At 42.3% G+C, this 26,882-nt stretch overlaps 1 long non-coding RNA gene across 1 annotated transcript; it reads left to right on the top strand.

Moving 5' to 3' along the window:
* Positions 1–15,803: 15,803 nt before the first annotated feature.
* LOC117771269 lies at positions 15,804–16,552 on the top strand. The gene is made up of 3 exons (XR_004615560.1): positions 15,804–15,901; positions 15,988–16,054; positions 16,284–16,552. It is a non-coding gene; the product is annotated as an uncharacterized LOC117771269 (long non-coding RNA).
* Positions 16,553–26,882: the final 10,330 nt, after the last annotated feature.

The raw sequence follows: 26,882 nt of genomic DNA, 5'->3' as shown, positions 1-26,882 counted from the left end.
TGGGGGGGGGCTCTGTTTGTGCCAGTGTCACAGTAGTGCTGAACACTGCGGAAGTCTTCCACACTGCTGGCTGTGTGGCGTTGACACAAATTCCAGCTCACGCACGGGAGAGCGAGCGGTCGCGCCCGAGCAGCTGCTGCAGCCTCCCAGTCCCAACGATCCAGACAAATGCCACATGTGAGTGAATCACGGGCTGACCAGCGGAGAAATGCTCGTCCCGTGTGAACAGCCAGGCGGCTGCGCGCTTGGGAACGGCGCTGCGCTGCCTCGCAGCCTCGCTGCCTCCGGTGTAAACCCGGCGTAACGAGTGTGGGGGGGCAGGGGGGATGAGGTGGGGGGTGGGCCAAGGCCATGTAGGGAGACTTCCAGTGCCTTGTTACGACACAAAACCCAGGAAGCTCATTCGAGTCACTCAAGCATGACGTTTCTGACTTAGAGGAACCATAACAAAACGCGCGAGTGTTTTTTTTCCAGAGTTTTGGGGTTGGTAGACATGCCAGATACCCACATTAACGTGTCGAAGCACTAACAAAGTGGAATTTGCATGCTATGTCCCCTTTAACTCTTAAAATATCTGTGGGGCTATTTGTTGGATTGTCATGAAATCTTACAGACATTCAAAGCACGATAAGATTTGCTAAAACAATAATGACTTGACTAATTATGGCTTTGTGTCTCGAAGGAAGACCACAGGAGATAGTTGAAATGGATCCTTGTCAAGGTTTTCTCCTTTTGATCAGACCATGAGACGTGTAGCTTTAACACCAATCATAACTAAGATCATAACTTTCTGCAAATTAGTCAAATAAAAACCACACAAAGTGCATAATGGGAGATGCTGATGAGATAAACACAACCTTTTCACAATTTTCTTTTCTTTTTTGTAATGAATCTAGGGAATGTAACTTCGAATGCTTAAAATTGACCTTCAACCGCCTAATAATCCTTATTCATGCCAAAGAATACAAATAAGTATTTTCACAGTGCATGGTCACCAGAGGATGAATCTGTCTGATAATGGTAATCGCATGTTTCAATCTAGCACCACCAGCAGATTGACATTTTTTAGTCTTTACTGAACTGCCTTGGCAGTTATTGATTGGTTTTCCCTAGAATCTGGTGTAGATATTCATGGTTTCCAGAGGCTGAATCCTAATGTGATCACCTAACTTTTCCTTTAGTGCCAGGAAAAGGTTTAAATTCTTAACAATCTGTAATGTATCTCAACATCTGTTAGATGGATTGGGATAAGTTTGGTACAGACGATTATTGTTCCATGAGGATGTATTTAGTTGATCTTTGCTGTTCTCAACTTGACAAATAGTTGACATTTTTGGGCTTTGAGCTAAATTTCTCCAGAACTATTGGGTGGATTGCAGAGAAATGACACAATAAGGATGAATCACAACCTCTTTGGTAATACCTTAGCATTTCATGTAGAACAAAACTTTGTTCTATGACCTAATACCCGTAAACTAATGACATTCCCGTTAGCCTTGCCTGTACTTTGTCTTCATACTTTGTATTGATTTCTAAGTGGCAAATGCTAGCATGCTAACATTACAAACTAAGATAGAAAACGTCGAACATTATACCTGCTTCACATCAAAATATACAGCAGTGCTTTGTGCTAAATGCTAAGTGCAGCCTCACAGAGACACATTCATGACTGTAGATGCTTGGTCTTGTTTATAATTCCAACCCTCTCTTAGAGTTCAACCTTTTACTCACAGCTTCATTAGACGTCAATGTATCAAGCCTTGAAAGATATTCAGGAAATGCTCTAAACACAGATGTGCTGACTCAAGCAGCCTGTGGTCATCCTTTTTCCCTTAAGTGGTCTTGATGTCATTCGTTCAGTTACTTCTCTGACTAAGACGGCAAAATCTCGTGGTTTGAATGCAGACCCTGAATATACAATTCAAATGCCACAGAACATTTCTGTCTCGTCTTTCTCACCAGAAGAAAGCCCCTGCCTATAAAACTGATTCTAGTATGTATGAATTTTACCTTCTACCATAAGATATGACTTTAGCAACAAAGTTTTACCAAAAGTATAAAGTGCATGGAGATCAAGGACAGATGGACCCTTGCCTCTCTCTCAACCAATCCCATCCCAGATCTGCCCGGCAGATGTTCACATTCACACCACACGAAAAAGTCCCCACCCATATGTAATACGGATATGTCCGCTGCAGTTAAGGGGCCTTTCTGAATTCCAGGAGCACCCGTCTCAGATATTCTAACTATTTCCCTGTGGTGTTTTAGGCCTAAGGGACAAATCCCTCTCACTTCAGTCCTCAAGCAGACAGGAGGAGTGAGGTGAGAGGGTGAAAATCCCATGTTTATTGTATGCACGGATCAACGTATTAAATAGAGCATTAATAGCCAGATGGAGCTGCATGGAGGCAGGAGGACATGAACTACTCAGAATTGATTTCAATGCACCAGTCATCGCCCTCCCCCTGCCTCACTTCAAGGTGTCACATAGGAAGAGTAAGGATTTCTTGGGATAACACGTTTAGACAAGCGTCCTTGTTCCTCTGAATTGTAGCATAATGTCTGGGAAGGGGAATTGCAGCATGGTGCAGATTTTTATGTGTGAATTTGATGTTCTGGTATATTTTTAAATCAACATTTTTATCAACATTAAGTGTAGAGGAAAAGAACATAAGGGCACAATTTGTCCATTCATCACACGCCTGTTTCAGCAATGCCACTCCTTGGATGTCTGTCATTTAATGGCTGCTACTTGCCACTTCTCTCCATAAAATCATAAACGCTGGAGGAGTTACTATGTAATGGTCTGCAGTTGAAATCCAGATGTTTGCTGGTGAGCGCAAAGTTGGAAAAAGAGAATGGGAGGAGGACCTTTTTCAGAAGAGGGAGGGAAGAGCGGAGAGAGGAGGTCCGTCATTCGGGGGGTTGTTAGGGGATAGTTTTTCTGAAAATGGACGATGCTCAGTGGTAAAGCACATATGGATTAAAAGTGTTTTTACGTCTTTGTTCAAACACAGATGAGCACAAACGATGTTGAAAATATGCAGACAGCCACAAGTCATGCCGGTCTGGAGAGCGAGTGGCACCGTGGGGGCAAAGCATACGTCAGTGCTGATGGAGGAGTCATGTGGCTGATGACAAATACACGTGTCCACCCCACAAAACTCAGAATGAACAAAAACTATCCCTGAAGGTTTTCCTAATACAATTAGGACAATAGAATGACTCAGAATGGAGTAGCGTACTCCATAAACAAGACATAGACTGTAGATGTTGAAATAGTAATGGCATAAAGGAGTCAACACTATCCTGAAGAGTGTCTGTGGTGTTCAGTTCTGCCTGCTGAGTCCAACCTTGATTCATTCCAGCGCTCCCATTCAGACCAGGTCCCTCAGGAATGGAACCACTGGTGTGGGCGGGAGAGAGGAGGAGGTGGAGCTCCAGGGAGGAGGGAACGAAGAGGTGGTACTTTCCCACTACTCACTGGGAACTACTCATCCTCTCTTTGTACATTATATTCCCTTTTCCATTGCTCTCTCTTTCTAACACCCTTCATACTGTCTTGTTCTAATGGGCTTTAACTTTCACTATTTAGCCAAAACTAGCAATGGGGCTGAAGGGGTAGTCATGTTTGTCTGTCAGTCCATTGCTTCGATGTGGACTGAATTACCAACTTTTGGATAGATTTCCATGAAAGTTTGTACTGATATTTATGGTCCCCAGATGATGAATTCTATGACTTAACCTTTCAGTAATACTACCAGCGCATCAAAGTTTTTAATTAGCCTGTGAAATATCTCAAGTATTTTGTAAATTAATTATATATCTGGTAAAGGCATTCATGTTCTCCAGAGGAAAAATTATTAACCACAGTATGGTGATCCTCTGACATTTCATGTTGCATCACTATGAAGTTGAAATTATGGGGTTTGGATTAAATATCTCAACTGGATGAGCTGCCAATGAAATTCTTTGCTGGTATTTATGGATAGCCTCAGAATGGGAACCATGAATTCCATTATGTGTTCATTGGTTAATCGAAAGAACCTGCAAGACTAATGACCTTCACATTACCCTCAGTGGTAATTAGCACGTTAACATGATACCACCCTAATTAAAATAGAGAGCATGGTAAACGTTGAACCAGCTTAATATTAACATGTTAGCATTCTGTAATTAGCATTTAGCTCAAAGCCTCACAGAGGCACTAATATAGCTATAGACATAGATGCAGATTCTGTGGGTCTTCTGGGATCAAGCACCCACAGTGAATGCCAAGTACAAAGGTGTGCCAGCATACAGTTATTGAAATATTAATTTGATATCAAACTCCATGGATGGTTTTAAATTGGACCAACTAACGGTCGAAGCGTCAATGTCTGATCCAAACCCTAAACACCAGAGTGTCGCTCTGGACGATAGAATCTACTACCATAAAGAAACCAAATCTAATTTGAATATTTAGTATTTGTTACGACCTATGGATCAGGGTTGGGGTTAGGGGATATGGTTAGGGATGATGTAGGCCATGTTTTTTCTGTAAGGTTTATTTCAACCATGGGGGTTGGGTATTTAACTTTTAAGAGTATCCACTGGCAGTCACTTCAATCGGCGCCATAGATGCTTGTTTCATGACCAATTCAAGTGTGCGAGCTTCAAGAAAGTATATAAATATAATTCAGATCAGTCACTGAGGTCAGGAAGCAGTGACACAGTCTGAAAGATGACAAAGATGGAAAATAAATAAACTTAAGTGAGGCGGAGAGATGCCAAAATGAACTGAGGGGGGACTGGATGGTGTGATGGGACAATCGTGTCTAGACTGTTCCTGGTCTGCCTGAGCTCTGTTCTTTGAAGTGTGTGTCAGTGATGCGTGCTGCACTCTCAGGGCACATGTGCGGGGCTCGGATGAGGCTTACTACAGATCCTCAGGTCTTTTTTAGACCATCATCTCAGGGTTTATAGTCTCTGAGCCCATCGAACTGAGGTCCCTCGTCTTTTCCTCCATCCATTCAAATCCCTTCCAACGTATTTCTTTTCCCTTCGTATCCCCTCCGCCCCTTCTCCCTCCCTCACGCCATTTTCCATCCTCGTTGCAGCACTGGCCCCCACTACATTCCAAGCAGATGTTGGATGTGTGCACGTACACACTGTATCTTTGTGAAAGACAGAAATAGATTGTACTTTTGATCAGATGCAAAGATAAGGCTTATCTCTCTTGACACCGCTAACTCTGACATTGCTACAAAAGAGTTGGAAAATAACTTCAGCACAGGACTGTAGTTGGAGAAATGAAAGGGGTCTTTAACAATCTCGTTTTTTAAGTGGTGGAAACATTTCCGCAAGTCACACAAAAAGCATTGCCCTGTTTAATGGGGGGTTTATAGAGAGAGTGAGGTAGCACTTTCCAGAATCTTCAGAAAATTACAAGCAGGGTGGGTGGACGGTAGAAGGAAGGGAGGGGAACATGAGGGATTGTCTTCTCAAGCGGGAGCTGCTGGCAGTTTCTGGGTGTACGGTAAAATGGTGTGTGTGTGATGTTCAGATGACTTAACATTTTCTGCGGGCAGTTTTGTTGTAGTTTGGCGTCTGCGCCTCTCAGCATTTAGTCCCACAACTGAGGGGTTTTGATGTGATGTCAGAACACAGTTTTGGAGAATGGATAAAGGAGTTAATATACTGTACCCTGTGGAACACTGATGAGTCACAGATGACTCAGAAGTATAAAACATGTGTAGTTGCAGATAATAAAAAAGGGATGGCACTGATTTAATTAAAGACAACCAGGAGTGGTTATAAATATAGTTGAATATTCAGTTTTATCATGTTTTTAGAGACATGGAGACAGACAGAGATCATCCTATCTGGCATAAATCAGTGCCTCAAATGCTTCCTGGCACACCTCAGTGGAATTAGCTGGTAACCGAATGAGCTTCATTACATTGACAGCATGGCATGAAGGGAGGGAGTCACTGAGTCTAACATGCCCGTCTTTTTGCTGAGAAACGTATCCCTGCCACCACCTCCAGTTTGGCTCAGCTCAGCCTAAGAACATCCCTTTTTATCAACATGTCAAAGACTATATGCAGTAGACTGGGCACACTGAAACATCTAAAGCATGTCTCTTCAAAAGGAGGGAGATGAGCTGTCATTCCATGTTTAAATCATTTGTATCAAAAATCGCAATCCATGATTAATGAAGGCCAACATTTCAGTACAAATGCAGGAAGTATAATCCCCTTAACTGTGTGGAAAGAGGAAGAAAGTAGATTAAAGGTTTGGAGGTTTAGATGTTGGATGCCAAGTTAAAAGTCAGACTTTCATCCAGTAGAGTGGAGTTCACAGACCTGCAATTAACTGAAAGTTTTCCCGAAAGTCTCAAGTTTGTATTTGTCTAACCCAAGACCTTAAAGCAGCTATAATCAATATTTTTTATGATAACAACAATCAAACTGTGTGACTTGTAAAAACAATGTGAAAAGGTTTGCTCATAGTGTTAAACCTGCAGAGAATTATGATGCCAAGCTCCCGTTGACTTGAGGCTTGAGCCAGAGCTGAAGCTCTCTATAAACCACTGGCCCACAGCTTTACTGTTTTGGTTCAGTCTCACCCATTGTCACAGCGCCATTTTCAGTCCCAGGCAGCAGTTTTGTTGTTGTTAGCCTCCACTGCCAGATATTTCCCTCAAGAGTTGGTATAGAAGCCATAGATTAAAGACGGACGACTTGATGGTTTCCTTAAAGTGCAGCCAAAGCACTTGATCGAAATCATGTGCTTTGCAGGCGAGGTGCTAAGGAGTAGGGAAATATGTTCTTGTTCTTTTGAAAGAAAGCAGTGTTAAAGAAAGTTGTCCACACCAGGGTCTCCTTATTATCAGGAGTAACCACATTATTGTTTCGGGAAAGTTCAAGGATACATATGGGCTAAAAAAAGATATGTGTTAAGGTCCTTTTTATATTATTTGTCTTGTCGTTTCACCTTCTTTATTTTCCAATTTAAGACCTGTGTGCTTGTGGGACTGGCCCACATTATTATCTGCCCCCTGGATGATAAATCTGTTGTAAATTAACCTTTTTCCATCAGACATTAACCACCGATTAGCTATGTCCTTACACAATACAGTAAAGCTCTGCACCTGACACCCCCCCAAGAGTAAACCTCTGTTCGTAATTATCCTGGCATATAAAGTCTAATCTTTCGGGAGTTAACAGGATAAAGGACATGAAGCGTGCAACGCTCACCTTCTTCACAGCTTTACAGATCTCATCATCATCAAATGTCAGCTTATGGGCTGGGTGACAAGATGTCTTTTGTGGCACTTCAGTTAGATCGTAAAAGCACTGTAATGATCCTGCTTTGCAATATTTGGAAAAAAAGTTTCCACATTCCTATGTGGTACAGTGACACTTCTCACAACAACTGACCCACAAATAAACTCTGGTGACACAATATTGAACTCAGCCTGAACCCACTCAACTGTGCTTCTCACCACATTATCTAAACACAAGCAGGTAGCCATCACAATACACACAGCCACAAAATCTAAAGTGTGCTAATAAGACTGTGAGCCGCTGTGACTGCCAGAAACCTGCAGCACACACTGGCACTGATTCCCTGACCATCTGGACCTCTGCTGGAGGAATGCAGCCCCATTCTTGCACAGGATATGGCATCAGTTGGCTTTTTCTTGACGGGATCACTAACTTCTGTGTCAATTGTCACTTTGAAAAGGTATTCAATCACCCTGAAATAGCCACCAACATTGATTCTAGCTTATGTGAAAGCAAAGGCGGTGCAAAGTACAATCTGTTGCTAAGGCAGATGGGGACAGCAGGAAATGGAGCAAACCTAGCTGAAAATCAATAGAGGCATCAGGAAGATGGCATCAAGAGCACCAAGGAATTACAAAGCAATAGCCAACTGGCTAATTCCTTTTTTCCTGCTCCAACCTTTTTATTCACACAACCATATGTTTGGCACCACCACCTTGTGACTCCTCACTTTTCAGACTCTTTTTTTATCAGACTGGAAGGTTTTCTCGACATAAATCTGACTCTTGAATCAATATATCAAAGTAAGATCAAAATACTCCCGACGCTTTGCTGTAGCCAGAAGGGATGGGTGGTTCCCTCTGAAGTAGTTTGCATTATTTTTAGTTTGTAAGAGTAGAGTGGGAATGTATATCAGAAAGCCAACGGCAATATGGCAAATTGAGGGCTCTCATGTTTTCATGTTCTTGCGATGGTGGTTGTATCCACCTGCCTCTACTGCCTCAGCATTTCACTAAGGCCATTTGCAAGGATGTTATAGGTAATCACTTTACGCAGTGGTGTTTGGTATCGCTAAAGTGCAAATAGAAGTGGAAGGCTCAAAGGTGCACAAAAATATGGCAGATAGCTTGTCAAAATGGGAGAAGTAGTTTCTATCCACATCGTCCATGAGGGTGACAGTCCTTGATCAAAGGTAAAGAAGTAGTAAGTGGAGCTTTGATCATTGTGGAGACACTTCCCATGATCATGGTTGAAGTTGTCCAATACATCACACTACCCACAACCACCATGAGTGCAAGCATCGGCTGGTACAAGTCCAAGAAGAAGGCTTTCACCAATTTCTATAGTTTCTGCATTGCTTTTTGAGAAAACAAAAACACTGCTCTAGAATCGTTTTCTTGCTGAGGTAGACAAGAGGATCAAACCTGCTCTCATACCTGTACGCTAAACGTGAAGCAACAGTTGGCAGCTGGTTAGCTTGGCTTTGCACAATGACTGGAAGCTGTGGGAAACAGCTTGTCTGGCAGTGTCTAAAGGTAAAAACAAAGTCGCAGCCAGCAACTGACATATACTGTATGTATGAGAGAGCCACTGATCCCATTTAACTCTCGACAAGAAAGCAAATGGCCTAAAGCTGGAGCCACATGTATGCGTTTGAAGCTTCATTTGTTGTTATGACCATCTAGCCGGCGCTAAGCGTTGCACGCCTACCATCAAGCTTAATGCAACACATACGCATGAGTCCATCTTAAGTGTTTTTTCCAAAACAACAAACTGTTCCTTTAAATCCACGCATCATCTTGTGACTTAAGCATTTGCCTCTACAAGCTTCACGTTTTTGTTTGAAGTATATATAAAGTGTCAAATAGAACACATTCGTGCGAAGGCCTGTAATGATTCTAAACAGCGAACATGCATTGTGGAAAGCGACCGTGCCTCACTGTGTGTACGCAGTGGTCTTTTTGGCTCGAAGAGCTCGCGGTCAGTCTGCACACTCTGCCTCACCACCACTTAAATCATGATCACATCCGTGCTGATGGCAGTTTTTCAGACTGTGGACTTTATGTACTTACAGGACTGGTCAGCCATGTAAACCTAGTGTGAACATGGTGGTACATGGAATCAAAATGGAGTCAAAAGGGAATTACATTTTTTATTTGAAACAACAGCTTCCACTGCCTCCACTGCCTCCACTGAGCCTAAATCCAGCTTCACACACTTGTGGTTAAGATGATGCAATTTTACTGCCTATATCTTACATGCTACATTAATAGCATGCAGTAGAGACATTATGTCAGGAGTGGTTGCTTACACCTTATTTTGGGTCTAACCTTCTGACGCCTTCAGCCCATCTGTCCTTTGAAGACAGAGAGATCCGACTACAGCCATAACAACCCTGGGAACAATCCTAGATCAGACAAGCCCTTTATTGAATGATAAGACTCCACCTGTGCTGCTTGTCTGATGGAGGAGAAAGACAGATGAAGAGAAAAAGAGGAGTTGGCTCAGATTTGTTTAAGATGGTCTGTCTATACACTATATACAAAGTACTAGTTAATATAAAGCCTGTTGACATGGGACACCCTTAACCCCTGTTTTACTGTCGACCAGTAACTTTGCCTACTTTTTTTCAAACACACACACACACACACACAAACGCCCAGTATGTTTATTACCCAGGAATTTCAAAATTTCAGATGTAAATAGAAAAGTTCTTTGTGCTTATACAATTAAATAAATATGTATTCTTGCACAACATGCCTATAGTGTGGTGGTATAAAATCCCAAGATCTGGAATTCCTCCCTTTCTCTCCCCCTTGTCTTGTGACACTTTTGTTTCACTCTTCCGTATACATCCAGTCCCACACACAGTGTGTTTGACAGGCTCATCAACCACAAGTGCATGCAATTATTTCCTCTCCTTTGCCTCTGGAATATTCAGCCCTTGTAGCGGATGTGAAGGATTCCTCATTTTAAAGATCAGCTGCCGCTAATGATTTAACATATACAAACCCAAAGTTTGAGATAAGATAAGTTGCTTGCAGTGAGGAACCTGCAGACTCTACAGTTCCCCCCAGATCTACAATCCATTTTAGCATCTTTCAGCAAATTGTTTTGGTTTTAAAAACTTTTTCAGACATGGCGTAAAGATGTCTTCAGTCGAAAAAAAAACTCCAATTGTATTCTACCTGAGTAGCACCAAACAACAAACGGTAGAAGTCAGCAGCTTGCTGGTGAGGATGGTGAAGCATTCAGCAGCTACAGAGTCTGGTATTTCCCCCTTTTAGAGACCAAGGTCAGAGCTAAAAGTAGAATATTGGACTTAAATTCATGACATGGCCAGTCCTGATTCCAATTGAATGCTTTTGTATGCTCCATGTCTGTTCCATTGTGTACTGTTGAACCTTTATGTGTTGGCTGGATCACCATCCAGGCACAGTGGGGAAATATGGCAAGTTTGGAACAAGAAACACTAAATACAATGTACAAACTGAACATAATGTTTGTGTAATAATCCAAATGTAACTTTTATAATTTGTATTTTGAAAAAAGCGATCCGTTCTTCCACGTGTCTCCGATTTAGCTTACTGTAACTTAAAGACCCACTCCAGCAGCCCCTAAAACGCTGTTCCTCATATTTATACATTCAAAAGTAAGTATAAGTTTGTCATTAAAAATGGCTGAAATGTAACTCAACACCTTCCCTCCTCATTAAGTGACAGGGATATATGAATATGCCACTATGGCCCCGCCCTGCTCCCCATCTCCCCACCCTCAGAGCTCACCTGCAGTAGAGGAGCCTTTTTTTTTATATTGAGCTCCACCCATAGGTTGACAGGATTGGTTCCCTTAGTTTTGTGACATCACAAAACATCACTGTCTCAATCCATTTTTCAGACGTGGATTTGTTTACTGCAATGTTAAGATGGAAATAATACTTACTTGTTATAAAATATAAAAAGCACAAAGGAGACTTGATACAATGTTTAAAAACTTGATTTTCCCTGGAGGGGGACTTTAATATAAGTAAACTTATGGAAACTATCTTGACTTGGCTCTTGACTATAAGTTGTGTAGTGACAAAGGAATGAAGTGCTGGGGACCAAACAGGGGCTTTATGATTACAGTATGTGTTTTACCACTGCGGCACCAGGATGCCCCCTCAACACATCTGTTCAACCACTGCATAAGGTCATAGATGATCTCATAGAATGACATCACAGCAGCACTTTTGTGAGCCCCTTGTCTTTCCGTTACCTCAACATACTTTGCCAAACGGGCTGTAACACGGCTGTAAAAAAACACCAGTATCATGGGACTGACATGCGGATGACACATACTAAAAAGGCTTCCATGCAATGACATCACCACGCTGTCTTCACCCCAGGACCACACTGTTGATGTACAGTGTAATGATGGGTAAATTGTTCTCACACGGATTTGACGACATCCCAGAGGCATTTGAAATGACCACTTAAGCCACATTTCACATGTTGACAAAACAGAAATATACCTTTTTAAGTGTGTATGAGTTTTTTGGGGTCCAGACAGGTGGGGCCGTCTGAGAGAGAGAGAGAGCAGGAGGTAACGGCACTGATGTGTAATGTTATTCTGTCACTGTTAAGAAAAAAGCAGTGAGGGGAGAGGGGGTGGGACGGGGCCAGGCTCCAGAGCCATGACTGGAAAACTTCAGGCGAGCAGATACACATGCAGACGAAGGTGGAGCTCATTGTTGGAGAGGCAGCTTTGTCGATATTACTCCACCCCCTTCCCTCTCTCTCCCTGCACCCTCCCAATGCACACACAGATACGGTTTTCCTATATTTTCTCCACAGCCTATCATGTAATAGTAGAAACATATGCGCAGTGGTGCGCTGACATGTGCGCAGGCCCTGGGTCCACAGGGAGGGAGAGGGATACATGGTGCACTGCAGAAATACAATTAATTCTTCTCCTCCTTCCCCTTTTCTTCTTCCTGTTTCCCCCCTTAAGTTCCTCTCTGCTGTGATGTTCTTTTCACTTATGACTTTGTGCACAATATCTCCCACTTTTCCCTCCCCACTTTTAGCTTGTTCCATATGTTACCAAACTTGTAGATCTTCATTTTGCCTCTTGTCTCATCCTTTTTGTTTGTCTTCCTTTTGCTATGAAGCAGCCTTCCTTCCTTTCCTTTGCTCTCCTCTCTCCATTTCTCTTTTCCTCCCTGACAGTCTCAGCTTTTGCCCTATGTGTTTTAAAACAAGTCGCAAAAAGGCTGAAAGATGTTTTTTGAGGAGAACAAAAGTCATTGACAGCTGCACATTCGCCTTGGCTCCTTCTTTTGAGAAAATTCCATCCCACCCTTCTGCATCACTCGCTGCTCCGCCTGCCTCACGTTCTCACAGCTCCCACGTTTTCTCTTTCCGACAATTTTTTTCCCTCCTGCCTCATTTCATTTCTCCTTCTCTTCCCTCCCTTCTTTTCTCCCCTACTGTATGACCTCTTTCTTCCAGATCCCTCCGCACCACGTCTCTCACCTCTCTCTTTTCTAATATCTCGACCCATTCTTGTCATTCTGTATCCTATCCCGAAAGACCGTTTGATTCCATTTCTGAAAATAAATCAGGATAGAATGTGTGTGACTGTAATTTCTCTTTTAAAGACAGAGAGGAAACAGGTATCAACAATAATGACGGACGGACTGACGATAGATGTTCAATCAATTGGAGTTAAGCCTGTTGCAGCTACTTCTGACGTAGCTCGATGGCAGCTTCCTCTCTTTAAAGCCTGTCTCATTACTGTATACTTTTTGGCTGCATGGGTGTTTACTAAAAAGAGGGAGGACAACTCTGGTCTCTGGGACAAGAAACATTCGTTCCAGGGGGGAATGTAAACAAGCAGCATTTTATAAGAGTGTGTCATCATTTTTCAAGACTTCCTCTTAAACAAGTTAAATGTGATGGCAACAAATAAGTTATTACCACATGACTGCCATTCTTATGATTAATTTTCTTCATAATGCATCAGACTGTGATTTCTAAACATCCTCGGAGAAGAGTAAGAGGAAGAAGATGTAGAAGCTCTTTGATATCAGAAATACCTGTTTTACTTTCAGCAGCTGAAGGGGCATGTCCGTGTGTGTCGAGCCCCGACAGGAGAACTGAACCGACTTGCACTTCAGCGTATATAAGCATGCATGAGTAGACAGTGTGTTGTAGGCAGCACAGAGGTTCTGAAGAGAGAACGGCATGTTCTCATATACTACTGTCTAGTTGGCAGCATGTGGCCTCTATGGTGAATGTATAGTTTTGGTCCTATGTTGTATTGAGCATGTAATTATCATACTCTGCTCAGACTGGACCATTTTTTCCTGAGGAATCTGCAGCCAATACACACAAACAATGTTGGCTATGTACATGTCATTCTTTTTATTTTTATAACCATGTGGTATTAACTGGTTCCATGAGCTAACATTAGATAACCAGCCTGCAAAATTAAATTTAGCGAAAGTCTCCTTGCACATGCCTCTTACATCACATGCACTGTTTCCGCCAACTCTGGTCTCCACCAGCTCATTCTCTCCTTTCATCCAATCACAACCTGACAAGCTCGTCTTGAGCCAATCACCTGTAAGCTGTCAAAGTTTAAAATGCTCTCTCTCCCTCCTATCCAGTTTTGCCAGATGTACAATAATTTTGCTCTTTCTACAATGTACGATCAATAATACCAACATTTACATCATGTACGATAACTCCATCTTTTAGTCACATTGTTGGAAGTTATAATAATCAGTATAGTAAAATAGGCTATTGATGCTATGTCTGTGAATATGGATCATGTTTGTTTTTTACACATCTCTTCTTACATGACGTCTTTCCAGCTAATACTCGTGCATCTAAACATTTGCTTTGTGTTCTATAAAAGTATTAGTTGTTTATAAGTTATATATTTATTTATTGTTTATGCTTTGTCATCGTTTTCTTTGATATACGACTCGTCCGATAACTATTCCAAAGATACGATAATTTTAAGCCTCTATGCTACGACACCTACATTTCTCATCTGGCAACGCTGCTCTGTCATTCAGCTGACAATTCAATACTGTGATTACTGAGTGAACTAAGCTCCACCCCTGCATCACCTCAACTCTGGACGTCAGGTCAGAAGCCTTCATGAGACTTCCCAACTTTGTGCTTGATTCCCTCATCATAACCTTGAGGCTTCTGGGGGAAGTCTCCTTTGATCCAAAGCCCATAATTCATAGCACTGCCTCCATGGTGTTGTACTTCCTGCTGGGGTCTAAGTGCCAAAGTCTACTCCTCCACAATAAATCTTATTTCATTCTAATTAACTTGTTATCATGGTTTATATTCAAGTCTCTCCTGATTAAACTGATGTTAGCAGTGCACATTCCATGGTGGGTGTTTGCAAAGTGGCTTGATCAGTAAGCAAAGGTGGAAGACAAGACATTAGTGCATGTGTGAGTGTTAAATAAGAAGGAGACTTTGGTAGGAAAGCCCCTGAAAAGGTATTTTCCCAATCAGCTCCTTACTTTAATCAATGGAGTCTTAAGGATCCTTTATGCTGCCATTACATCAATTTCAAATAATGTAACTATCCCTGCCCACATACTTGTGTGTTCCATACACCTCGCTGCTCGGCCCTCGGAATGACGTCACACCGGAATAACCCGAGTTGATACCGTTACAGTTGCACAGGAACAATGAATACGTAAGCCAGCTAGCCACTGTTAGCAAAAACTGTTCATAATAACGCATTACGAAGCATTTCAAAGTCGGGGGTGGTGAGATTCCTCCGACCTTCCAAGTCGAAATTCCAGCTTGAGGGGGCGTTCCAGTTGCAACTTCCGAGGTTTAATGGAACGTGGCATTAGGCGCCCTTTACGTTGGCATGTTTGTTAAGATTTACATCCACTATAGGGTGGTGCAGAGTTTCTGGCAACAACAAACATGTCGATGGTGGGGGATGTGATGTAATGTTACTTTTCAGACAGAGGCAAAAACAGCCTCGTATTGTACTAACTTGCAAAGTCTCTCTCTGACATTGTTGAAATTACTTCATTGGGCGCTATGTCATCTTGCTTGAAGTATTGGCTACACTGCCCCCTGCAAGATTTCTGTCTGTACTGCTCCATTTCATCTGTTTCGTGTACCTGTAAGCTTTCAGAAGACGTGCACTAGTTCAGACGAAACTCCTTTTTTTCCAAATACGTATCAAAAATTTGGCATAAATGGCCCTTTATGTAACTGCACATTTTTCTGTTTAAGGAAAGATTTCTGTAGTGAGGATTTAGCTGCACTTTAATCAAAATGTGATGACAGCTGGTGGGTTGTTAGCTTATGTTACCAGGACTTTTAGACAAAGCCACTCCCATGCAGTCCTAATCAATCACTACTAAAGTTTTTAAGTTTCAAATTCTTAATCAATAAAAACAAAGGAGGTTTTTCCCCAAACAATCTTTGCTTTGGTTGTTTTGCATTTAGTCATAAGTCTTTAATGTCATAGACAAACAAGTAGTAACCCTAACCCTCCAACGTTTATGATTAAAAGAACAACCACCCTCCATCTACTGTATTTAGGATCTGTTTTTAAATTTAGCACATGACGGGGGAATGCCGCACCCGTGTGAAGTTAAGGCTTCATTACTACAACTACTTTTAACTTCTGGAATCAAACCAGGCTCTAAATCACGCTCATCTTTATCACTGCTCTGAAGCTGAGGTCACGGTGCAGGACGGATGTGGCCACGACGCTGCCTGTTTTGTTTTGAGCCACAGCTTTTGGTAGGTGACACTCAATTTAGGTGTCAGGTGATATGAAATTAAATTTGATTTATGGCAACACTGGGGCCTGCCGAGAATTTTTTTTCTTTACGTGGGTCCGACCACATCTTTAACAAAAAACAAATCGTGTGAAAGTCTCTTATCTCTTGCTGCAAACACCGTGAGAGAATGGATTTTTTTATTATGCGTCCATAGACTTTCTCTTTCTTCTTCTCTTGTTGACCTGAAGTGAGTGTTTGGATTCCTGAGCTCTATCTGGTCCTGCCCCGGCAAAGCCTGAGGTCAAGGCACAGTGCTGCAGGTCTGCAAGGGTCAGCATTTCACATTAGCTTCTCCTTTGTCATCCCCACCTTCCCTCACTCCCTGCACCACCACCCCACTGCCATAATCCCATAGTGTAGTATTCATGAGGTATCTCAGCTAAAAGTGTCAGACAGAGCACCCAAAGCCCAAACAAATAACCGTGTTATGCAAATGTACCCTTGTATTTTCCCAACTGCTGACAAAAGTACATATTACTTTCCATTTTAAAGCTTCTGTTAACCAAGGTTTTCTCAGGAAACACATCCTGTATTCAGTGGCAAACTCTCTCGGGGGGGTTCAATTTCTCTGCAATAAAGTTTCTTCCATCATTCAGCAAGGTGGTTCTTTTTTATCGGCCTCCAAAAATCGAGTTATGGCGACATTGCAATAAAATAAATCCGTCAACCGGAGGCTGCATCACACGGCCGTGGTTGAAAATTGCTTTCGCTTTAATCACTTGAAATCCTGTCAAACATTGAAAATGCCTTTTGTTCCTAATTCACCCCACTTACAAGCCCTGACGTAAGGTGATAGGCATCTTGTGGCTACATATTTGCGTTATGTGATGTGGGCTGTTGCAGGCATGTTTCGCCCTTACTCTGAAGTTCACCCAAGCTCCGGGACAAGGTCTTTAGCACCACTTAATGAGCCTCGACTTCAGCTGCCTTTTATACAACAAGCTGTAAAGCCAACCAATACATCATTAATGGCTTTTCTCATGGAATCCATTGGTTTAGAATCTATTTATTATTGAACAAGAAAAAAGGAAGTTTCCACGTCCGCAATAATAAAACTACATCAAGGAGATCCTGTCAAACAACATTTTGATACCGATGGTTTCAAGCTCTTTTGTTTGGTATTTCCTTTTCTTCCCCCTCTTTTGTTGGCAGATGACACAATGTTCTTTTCCTGGCATCATATAAATCTGGCTAAACATGCTTGTTCTCTCTAGAGTAAACTTCTCTGTATTTACTGACATTCATTCAGTCAGGATTATCCAGTCGTAATTAAATAGTTTATTGCAACAAATGGAGTGATAGTTAGGCTAGGCGCTGATGGCTCTGCTTGATGCTCCCTCGATTAGTCAAGCAGCATGCTAAGCTAAACAGCGAGTGCAATCGTAGACTGTAAATAAAGATGGATGACGCATATCCAGAAATTAGGCCAAAATATCCCAGATACAAATGCTGCCATCTTGCATCTATGACGTAATTTGGAACCAGAGTCTCTGCAGCAGCAATCCAGTGATGTAGCCGCGGTATCTAGGTCCCTGCAATACACGCATTCAACCAATCGTGAGTCAGTCTCTTCACCCTGTTTCTATATCATTAAATAACTAATCAAAACCAAACTTACCAGAAACATGAACATATGTCAATGTGATAAGAACTTTGCAATGATAGAATGAGAGAAATCTGTTGACGTGTACTTTGAATTTTTATGTCCCAGTCACTAACATGGAGGAGGCGGGGTTTATAACCTATACTGCAACCAGCCACCAGGGGGAAATGAACACACTTTGGCTTCACTTTTAGGGGCAGCAATGTCGTCCATCTTTATATACAGTCAATGAGCGCAATGCAGAAACCTCTGTATACAACATTGAGCCTAAAGCAAGGCAGTGGGCACCATATGAAACTGAACTAGAAAGGCGAAGGCTGTGGTTTTGGAGGCAAAGCTTTGATATGTGTGAGGCAGCATCAGTGCAGCAGGAATCTGTGAGGATGGAGTCACGTTTGAATGGCCCACCTTGATGTGAGTGTAAATGATTAATCTGTGACCTATGAGATTACAATCAGCTTGCTAGATTACAAATGTGCATCAGGTTGTACGAAAGTATCGCAAAATTAAATTATATACTGATAGAATGATCCAAACAGACACTGCATGTCTGTCTAGATAGATAGATAGATACTTTATTAATCCCCAGGGAAATTTAGTCATCCAGTAGCACACAAAACAGTCAAACACAAGAGCATTAGAATAATAAAAAGTCTAGAATAAATTCACATAATCTGCAGTGAGGTGAAAGTCTAGCTACCAGAACTACTACATAGTCACTGTAAAGAAGTATGTGCTAATGGAGGTATTGACAATACAGATATTTTAAATATAAGATGATTAGCCTGAGTAATGACTTCAAATGTAAATTAAAATGTAAACACAAATAAATGAAATGATACGAAAGATGTGCATTAGACTGACATAGACTGTGAATTATGGTCGAGCAGATGTTAAGGGTATTGAAGAAAAAGTGAAAACGGTGCAAGAATAAAATACATAAAAGGTATAAGGATCAAATAAAGATAAACATAGCCAGTAATTGTGACAGTCTGGCAGCCTAGTAACAGAGGTCAAAAGTGTCTCTGTGCAAAAATATAAATATGTGGTGAGACACCTTTGTTCATTGATGCACTGAGGTCCAGATGCTGGGGGGGGAGAAGTTGAAACTTCTTGGCTCATCTTTTTCCTAAATACAAACATGACGTCTTCTGTCAACGCATTGCAGATTCTAAAAGTACCATTATAGGTGCAAGTGAACATTACAAGTGAAATTGTAATGCTAACACTGTATCTCTATATCTATCTTGTGACGTTCGTGGCCAAACATGAAGTAACTGCAGCCGAGGTAGCTTCCAGAATTGTAAAATCCCCTCTCGGGATATGTATTAGGCATAGAAACTTTTTCACAGAGAGAAATACTACAAAATGGGACCAGCACTTTTGATTTGTTCCCACTGCAGGGACATGTCTTTTTGAATGGAGACAATTCTGCTTTGTGTGACTACAGAGAAACATTGATTGATCGGTGGAAATATGAAGATCCTTGGCAGCACAAAGTAGCCATCATTTGAGGGTCAGCGGGAGTTTGTCATAAAAAGAAAGATCTCATGAAAGCAGCAAACATAATACAAATAGAAGTGGGGATGTCTGGGGGTCAAGCACAAGATGGATTATAAGAGAGCGGGGCAGAGGGTCCCGCAGGAGGACAGGAAGCTGGTTGTGGATTGCAGAGCTGAGAGGATCAGGGGGCTGAAAGGCCTCGTTTCCACAGTCTGCTAAAGACATTAGAGCCCTCTCCCCTCAGCTAACAGTGCCTCCAGCACAGCTCGTGCATAATCTCAGTCATACCAACTCAGATTAAACTCTCTCATTAACGACACATTGGTACATTTTTCCCAGAAACAAAATTCCTAGATATATGTTGGATTTAATGAATCATGCAGATAAGGAACATTTAGTTTAGACTGTAATTATAAATCCCAGTGGGCTTTTTGGAGAGTGCTGACGTGGATGCTTTGCCTGGACAGGGATGCTTTGCAGTTGAGTCATCCCAAGCAGGGAGGGCCGTACCCTGGTCAGGCTCGGCCCCTCTGACCCTTCCCTGGCTCTCCCCCGGGTGCCCTCCCTGCTTCTGATTTACACTGTCCAAAGTGATTCCTCGCTGATACACTGGATATCCCCCCTCCTGGGAGGTCGTCCCAAATCATGACAACAAGTCAACCCCCCCGCCCCGGTAAGAAGTTGGCAACGTGAAACTTGAGAGGGTCTCCTGTCCTGGAGGTGGAGGACGACCATTGGCTCCTGCTGGAAACAGCAGACAGGCAAACAGGTGTGGGTCTGTTCCCCATAAATTGGCTCTAACAGGGCGAGGGACCCCCAGTGGAGGCCTGACACCTACACATGTGTGTGTGTAACTGAAGGCACTCACACGACACAGGCTGGCTGGGTGGGCCTGTTTACTGAAACAACAGGAAACATCATGGCTGTCACCATTTCAGCATTCTGATTATTTGTTTCTGTGTCTTCAGTTCACCGTCTGTCTTCTCTATTTGCTTTAACCTCACACAGAACTTACCTAAATTGCAAATAACATTATTTCACACGTGCACATGTTTCAGTTTTATCTACTGACGCTTTGAGCTATCTGCTGCTGAGATTCCTGCCTGTCCCTCTACAAAAAGGTCAATGGAATTTGGAAAATTCATCCTGCTCAAATCTTTGACGAGCCACATTTAAAAAAAAAAAATCGACGTGCCTTTCCAGAAACGGTGTTCCCCCGTCTGCTGGAGCTGAGCTCTCAAAGCCTCAGTGCTCCTTTAAAGCACTGGCAGGCGCATATTTGTCCATCTCCAAGAGGCCCCTTCTCCAAGCAGAAAGTTTCCTCCAGCCTGCTTCATTTTTCAGTTTGACTTTGCAATAAATCCCCATATATCATTATATATCACTTAGGCCTGAATAATGCACATTTTGCAGCTGCAGAGCGGTTGCTCATACTGAGGAGCAGATCCCGATTCCTCACTCCAGGAATCAGGCTCTGTTGTGTACATAGTGGGCGCCTTTTAGATAAGGTTCAATTTGTGATGCATCTTCATTTTCAAAGATATGTATTTGGAATGAAATCTAAAAAAAATGTTCATGTGATTTGATAATAACAAAAACATGGTTGAAAAATTCTTTTGTCCAAATGAATAATGTGACATTGAGGTAGTTGTTTTCTTGCCAAAAGCTTTTTTCCATCATCTTTTATTTAGACTTAAAGCTAAGCTAAGCTAACAGATAGGAGAAGTGAATAGTTTCTTAAAATCTACTCTTTTAAAGTGTTACCAAATTCTTCCTCCTCTATTGTTTTTTTTGCCACCCAATACCTTTTCCATTCCGTTTTCACTCCCCTCCTCCTCATCCTCTTTATTCCTCCTCCTCCTCTCTCCCTTCCTCCTCCTCCTCTCCATGTGTAAAGGTCTGGTGAGGGGGTTTGGGACGGTGGGAAAGCTGCTTGTAGGAAGTTTTTCTCCCCCCCTCCTATGTTAACGTGTTCACCGGCTGGACAGCACATTCTTTCCACCTCTGTCGGCCTCACGGGTCAAGCAGAACCATACCTCCTCTCCTCTGTCCCCCCCTCTCTCTCCTTCTCTCCTGGTTAATACACTGATCGGACGCTGCTAAGCTGCCGTGGGAGTGGGAGCCTCAGATGTGAGGGTTGGGGAGGGGGCGACATTTTCGTTTGAATCACACTTTCCAGCGGTTTCCCCCTCCTGTGTTTTTCAGGTGCCTTCAGCAAAAGAGTTTTTTTTTTTAAAAAGAGGAAAAGGTTTTAAATATAAACACATGTGGCACAGCAGTAACGTGAATGTTTCCATTCCAGACACTTGATTTATGTCTGCCAGCTATAACACAAGACACAGCATCAAGAGGAGGAGGGGGAGTGGAAGAGATAGATATGGTCAGAATGGAAAGACTGAGGGATGGATGAGGAGATGGGGAATGCTCTTTCGGTTGCAATAAATGCAGACGTCTGGAAAAACATGTGTTTTTTTTCTTTCTCTCAAACACCGTCACACACAGTCCGTTTTATGACGTGAGCCTCAGAGAAAATGTGAACAATGGGGTCGGGACTTTCTCTGGAGTTTGCCTTTCACATATGAACAATGGAGCAGGAGATTCTCCGCTCAGACATAACAACATAGAGATCTTTGAGCGTTCAGGTGAGGGGTGGCTCAGCATGTGGAGGCAGGACATCACATGTCTTTGTTTACAACACATTGACACTGGCGTTGACCTGTATCCCCAAATCCCTCTTCCTCTTCCTCATCTCATCAGCCCAACCCTTCTTCATCTGTGTCTTCTACGAGTATGGTTACGCTCTTTTAGCCTGAAATATTTTGTTTTTTTAGTTTTATTCAGTTTTGCGCCTGTTCTCACTTGGGCTCCTTTGGACATTACCCGGAGCTTTTACAAGGGGCCTGGTAGGAGAAACTTAGGAGCATCTCACTCGGACAGTTGCGTTTTCACATACAGCCTACACCTCTGGAGAATGTTAGGAGATTATCCAGCGTTCCAGGCCTGCAAGTCTGAAAGCAGCTATTTTAACAAATGAGCTCACAAATCCTCTTACAGCTGAGCAATAATTAAGGTCTGGAGAGTGTTAAGCATCTCTGTTTCTAACATCTTTAAACATCTGAAGAGTCTGCTCGGCTGCTTTGTTTACTTTATTAGGAGTACGCTATCTCCCCGTCTGTCGTGTCAGCGCACACACAACTGTAGGAACGACAGAATTAAAGCCATCATGAGACGGCGAATAGAGACGCTCTGTGCCACAGGAGTGACTCATAGTGTGCTTATGGAGACATTTCCCTCATTGTGGGTTTAAACACTCCATCACCCTCCCAGTAATCACCAGTATGAACAGACACTGACTAATGCTCAAGAGAGGCGATCCAAAAGCTGCTGCGTGCAAGGGTTAGGGAACCATAAACTCCGTGAAACAGTGGGGGGGAAAAATAAAAACACCTCTTGTTCTGCTGTCCATTCGAGATTTTACTGAAATGGTTCTGATTAAGTTTTTGGCCTGGACAAGTGGGTCATGAATCCGTGATGTGGCAACACAGAAACTAAGCCGTGACACCACATTTGAGTAATTGATACATCAACATGAAGGAGCTGATCATCCCCAAAGGCGGTCAACGAAATTCACACACACCTCAGTGAAGAACAAGAGGATGTGAGTCGACATATAGTGGGTTTAACCAGACTTTGAGGAGTCCGGAGGAAGAGCTGTGTGTGTGTGTGTGTGTGTGTGTGTGTGTGTGTGTGTGTGTGTGTGTGTGTGTGTGTGTGTGTGTGTGTGTGTGTGTGTGTGTGTGTGTGTGTGTGTGTGTGTGTGTGTGTGTGTGTGTGTGTGTGTGTGTGTGGGGGGGGTGTTTAGACTTATTTAGCATGGTTCGGATTCCCTGACTGATATCTGCGGGAACTGAAATCTCTCTTTACACAACCTCAGACATGTAGTAAAGTGGGAAAGGGGGGTGAGCTCATTTGTTTTTGCCTGAGGTCCCAGACTGCAAGAGGTCAGGGATTTGTGCTGTCAAGTGAAATGGGGAAGGCTGAGGGTAACGTCAGGATGGAGTGAATAACATGCATTTACCAATCAGCATGTAATGAGAAAGCACTGAAATCCTTCCTCTGGCTTTTATCTCCGTCAAAAGAAAGTGAGTATGCTTTTATATCTTTATAATCTACCCTCAGGCGTAAACCCACTCATACAAACACATACTTCATCATTTTGCTGTACACACACACACACACAAACACACACACACAAGTTGAATGACACACATCTAACTACCGACCGAAGCTGTTTAAAGTTACACAAGCGACCTGGGATTGGAGGACAACAAGGAAAGTAAAACGGTAGTTCTCCTTGAAGAGTAGTTATATTGTGCTTTTGTTTATTTTCAAAAGAAATGAAATCCAACAGAAAAGACTCAACAAAAGTGGCGCTTGAAAAAGGCCCAAAACATTGGCTCGGATGTCTCGGAGCTGAGAGGTAGCACAGATTTGCGGGAAAGTGTAGGAAAGAAAAACAAAAAGTCACGGAAACATCGGAGAAGGGTTATTTTCTAAAGCTTTGGCTGTCGACAGGACTCCTCCACATGTTTGTTGATTGATAATTGTTGCCATATTTGAATGCTCCAGCTAGAACTTAAACCATCGCCTATCCTACCATATACTGCAAACTACTTTTTAGCTCAGCAAAAATAAGATTAAACAAATTATAACATGTTCATTAGTGAGCAGAGGTGCTAGTAGACCGATTTTACTACTGTTGGACAGACTTTATGCTAAGCTAAGCTAACGAGCAACTTGCTGTAGCTTCACACTTAAGGTACAGACCTGAAAGTGGTATGGACCCTCTCATTTTACTATCCAGCAGAAAGTGAATAAGTGGATATTCGTTAAGTCTGAAGTCAGATTTTGGTTTTCCAAGACATCAGCTTTGCCTCTATTCTGATGACACTGAATTCTACTGTACATACCCATTAAAACCATAAATGTTTTTCTCTGGAGTCAGATTTTGGTTGTCTTCTAATTAGATTGTCAAAGATTCAAAGAGTGGCCTTTCGATATTTTTATATTTCTATGCCTCCTCTTGCCAGAATGCATTAAAGATAAGACATCAGTTTCACTTGTATGCTGATGACGCTGAAATCTACAGTACATACCCATTAACACAATTGAAGTGAATTTATCTGCAGACAATGTGAAATATCTTTTGACTTCTGACTTAACAAAAAATGAATTCAGGCAGTTTCAATATCCAAGTTCCTCTCCCTCTTTTCCTGTGATGGCATCAATTGGCCCAGACAGCAGATTAATTCCTGGTACATGATCCCTGTTATTGAAATCCTGAATACTGCTGCTTTCTGTTGTTCTATATATCCTAAGTCCAAATCAGCTCCTGATGTTAGACATGTAATAAAAAACCACAGGGCTCTGAGCACCAGGACGGAAAACCAATGGTCAAGAGAGTGGACACAGTGGCTCCAGTTTGTGGTCACTGACTGTTGATACTGACTTTTCTGTGGGACATTGTCTTGGACAGTGAGACTCAGCCTTTTAGAGTGTAGAGTCAACCAAAAACTTTTGCTTCTTGAAGACAGCAGCTGAATAAGATGGATTAGCTCATTAACAGGAAAGTTTAATTGTGCCTTTAGGGAAAAAAAGCAATTATTTCAGGGAGAGTCAGTCAAACCCAGAGCTCGCTTTTAGCTTTTTACCACCAATGTCGGCTCCTGTCTCAGCCACAATGTACTTGGATGTACTATTAGCTCATTTATAATGAAATAAAGTGCACGTCCAACCAATGTGGTCCGTGGAGCATGTTCCTTCAAAATCCAGACAGGAGTTATAGATAAGGTAGTAATTGCGTTATGAGATCTGTCAATTGATTACATCATTGACAAGTCTAAAACTCAAAATTACATAAAGACAACCACTGTTTATTGCCAATTGTTGCAATTTGTTAAAAACTGAGTAGCCCATTTCTTTGGGTAAAATTTTGAAGCGACATAATCACTCTCGGCTTTACTCTGGCTCCCCCTACAGGTGGGATGCGTAATGCACTGTTATAAATATGAGTAGCAGTCTGAGCCTCCTTGTGTACACAGCTGTACAGAAATTTGTTGACAAGCAGACGGAGAGAATACTGGCAACGTCAGAAACCAAAGAACCATGTCGACTGACAAGGTTTTTTGGTCGGGGAGTAAACGTTTTCACCTTAACTGCACTCATCTCAGTGGAACGGTAGCATACAAGCTAACAAGCAAAACCAGCGAGCAAGTAGCCGATGCAGTTATCGGTTGTATCATATCACATTGAATTGTTTGGCTAACTTGCTAAACCTCTATAGGCGACAACTCAACCCAATGTCAAGCAAGCAGAACAGCACAAGACAAAGCAAACGAAAAAGAAAAAGTTTTTAGTAGCATAGAAAAAGATCCTACAATGTCCAATGCTCATGTGTTAAAAACATCCTCATTCTTGATTTAGAGGTTCTGTTATTTGTCCAAACAGCGGTAATGGACCTTCACTCATAGAGTTCCCTCTGCCAAAGCTGATTGCGTCACCTTGCGAGTCTTAGCAGACCCCTCTCCCGTGGCACTGAACTTGGGCATGACTCAACAGTCAACACCAGACGCTCTCTGCCCATTTCCTCCCTCCGTCAATAACAGAAATGCAGTTTTTACAACTTTGATCAACCCCATACGAATGGAGGAGTGGAAAAAGGTGAAAGGCAAGGTGCGGATCGTGTTGTTTGATTGAAAACAGCTTGTTGGTCTTCATTACTGTGATGTTCTGAGGACAAGGGAAGGTACGGCTGAGTCAGGACTGCAGCTGAGAATTTATTTTGTTCCACCGTCTTTCCTAATACTCTCAGATGATTTATAAACTCACAGCTGTGTGTATAAATCCACCGCCATTAGAAAATATTCATTTTGCCCAGACAGAACATGTCTGGGAAATTACTTGTTTCAGCGTTTGAAAAAGGACAAGTACAAAAACCAATTTGCTGGGCATTAATAATGCAAGGTGTCGCTGTCAGTGCCGGTAAATTGCCATCAACTACCTGTAGCACTAAGTAAAAGCTCAAGCAGTGTTACATGAAGGATCTTGCCTAGCATGACACAACAGTGTAAAGCCTCAGCTGAAGCCAAGCTCTGATGCAACATCAGTTTAACAGCCAACGGCACAGACTGAAGAAGAGTAATAATTCAACAAGAATAAAATCCAATAACATGGAAAATATGAGACAGTCTCAGAATCTCAAGCAAACGATAAACAAAATAACGGCACAAGCTTGAGAGCCAAATCGAACAACATTTTTCATCATGCTCAAAATGCCCAGAGCAAATTAATCATTAGCTGGCAATGGCTGATTATTTAATTGTAGCATGAAAGCCAGGTTTTATTTATTTAAACTCATAAGTTGTTGCGACTTTGTGTTAACTCATGCCAGTAATGGTTTCCTTGGGGAATCCTCCAACATAGGAAAGGAATTTATCACCTTGTGTGAGTCAGACCCTTTTCCACTCTTCCAGACTGGAGGAAGGATAACCCTGTGGGGGTGGAGGCCTTGTTCCGACTGTTGGACGGGGGGTTGGGGGCGAGGAGTCATACAATCAAGTGTGGTGGATGATGTTCATGGAAAGAAAGATGTAGTACAACGCTCCACGTGAACATCGTAGAC

Source organism: Hippoglossus hippoglossus, chromosome 12, assembly GCF_009819705.1.
Source record: "Hippoglossus hippoglossus isolate fHipHip1 chromosome 12, fHipHip1.pri, whole genome shotgun sequence".
Classification (NCBI taxonomy): Eukaryota; Metazoa; Chordata; class Actinopteri; order Pleuronectiformes; family Pleuronectidae; genus Hippoglossus; species Hippoglossus hippoglossus.
This window is presented reverse-complemented; position numbering and strand designations above follow the sequence as displayed.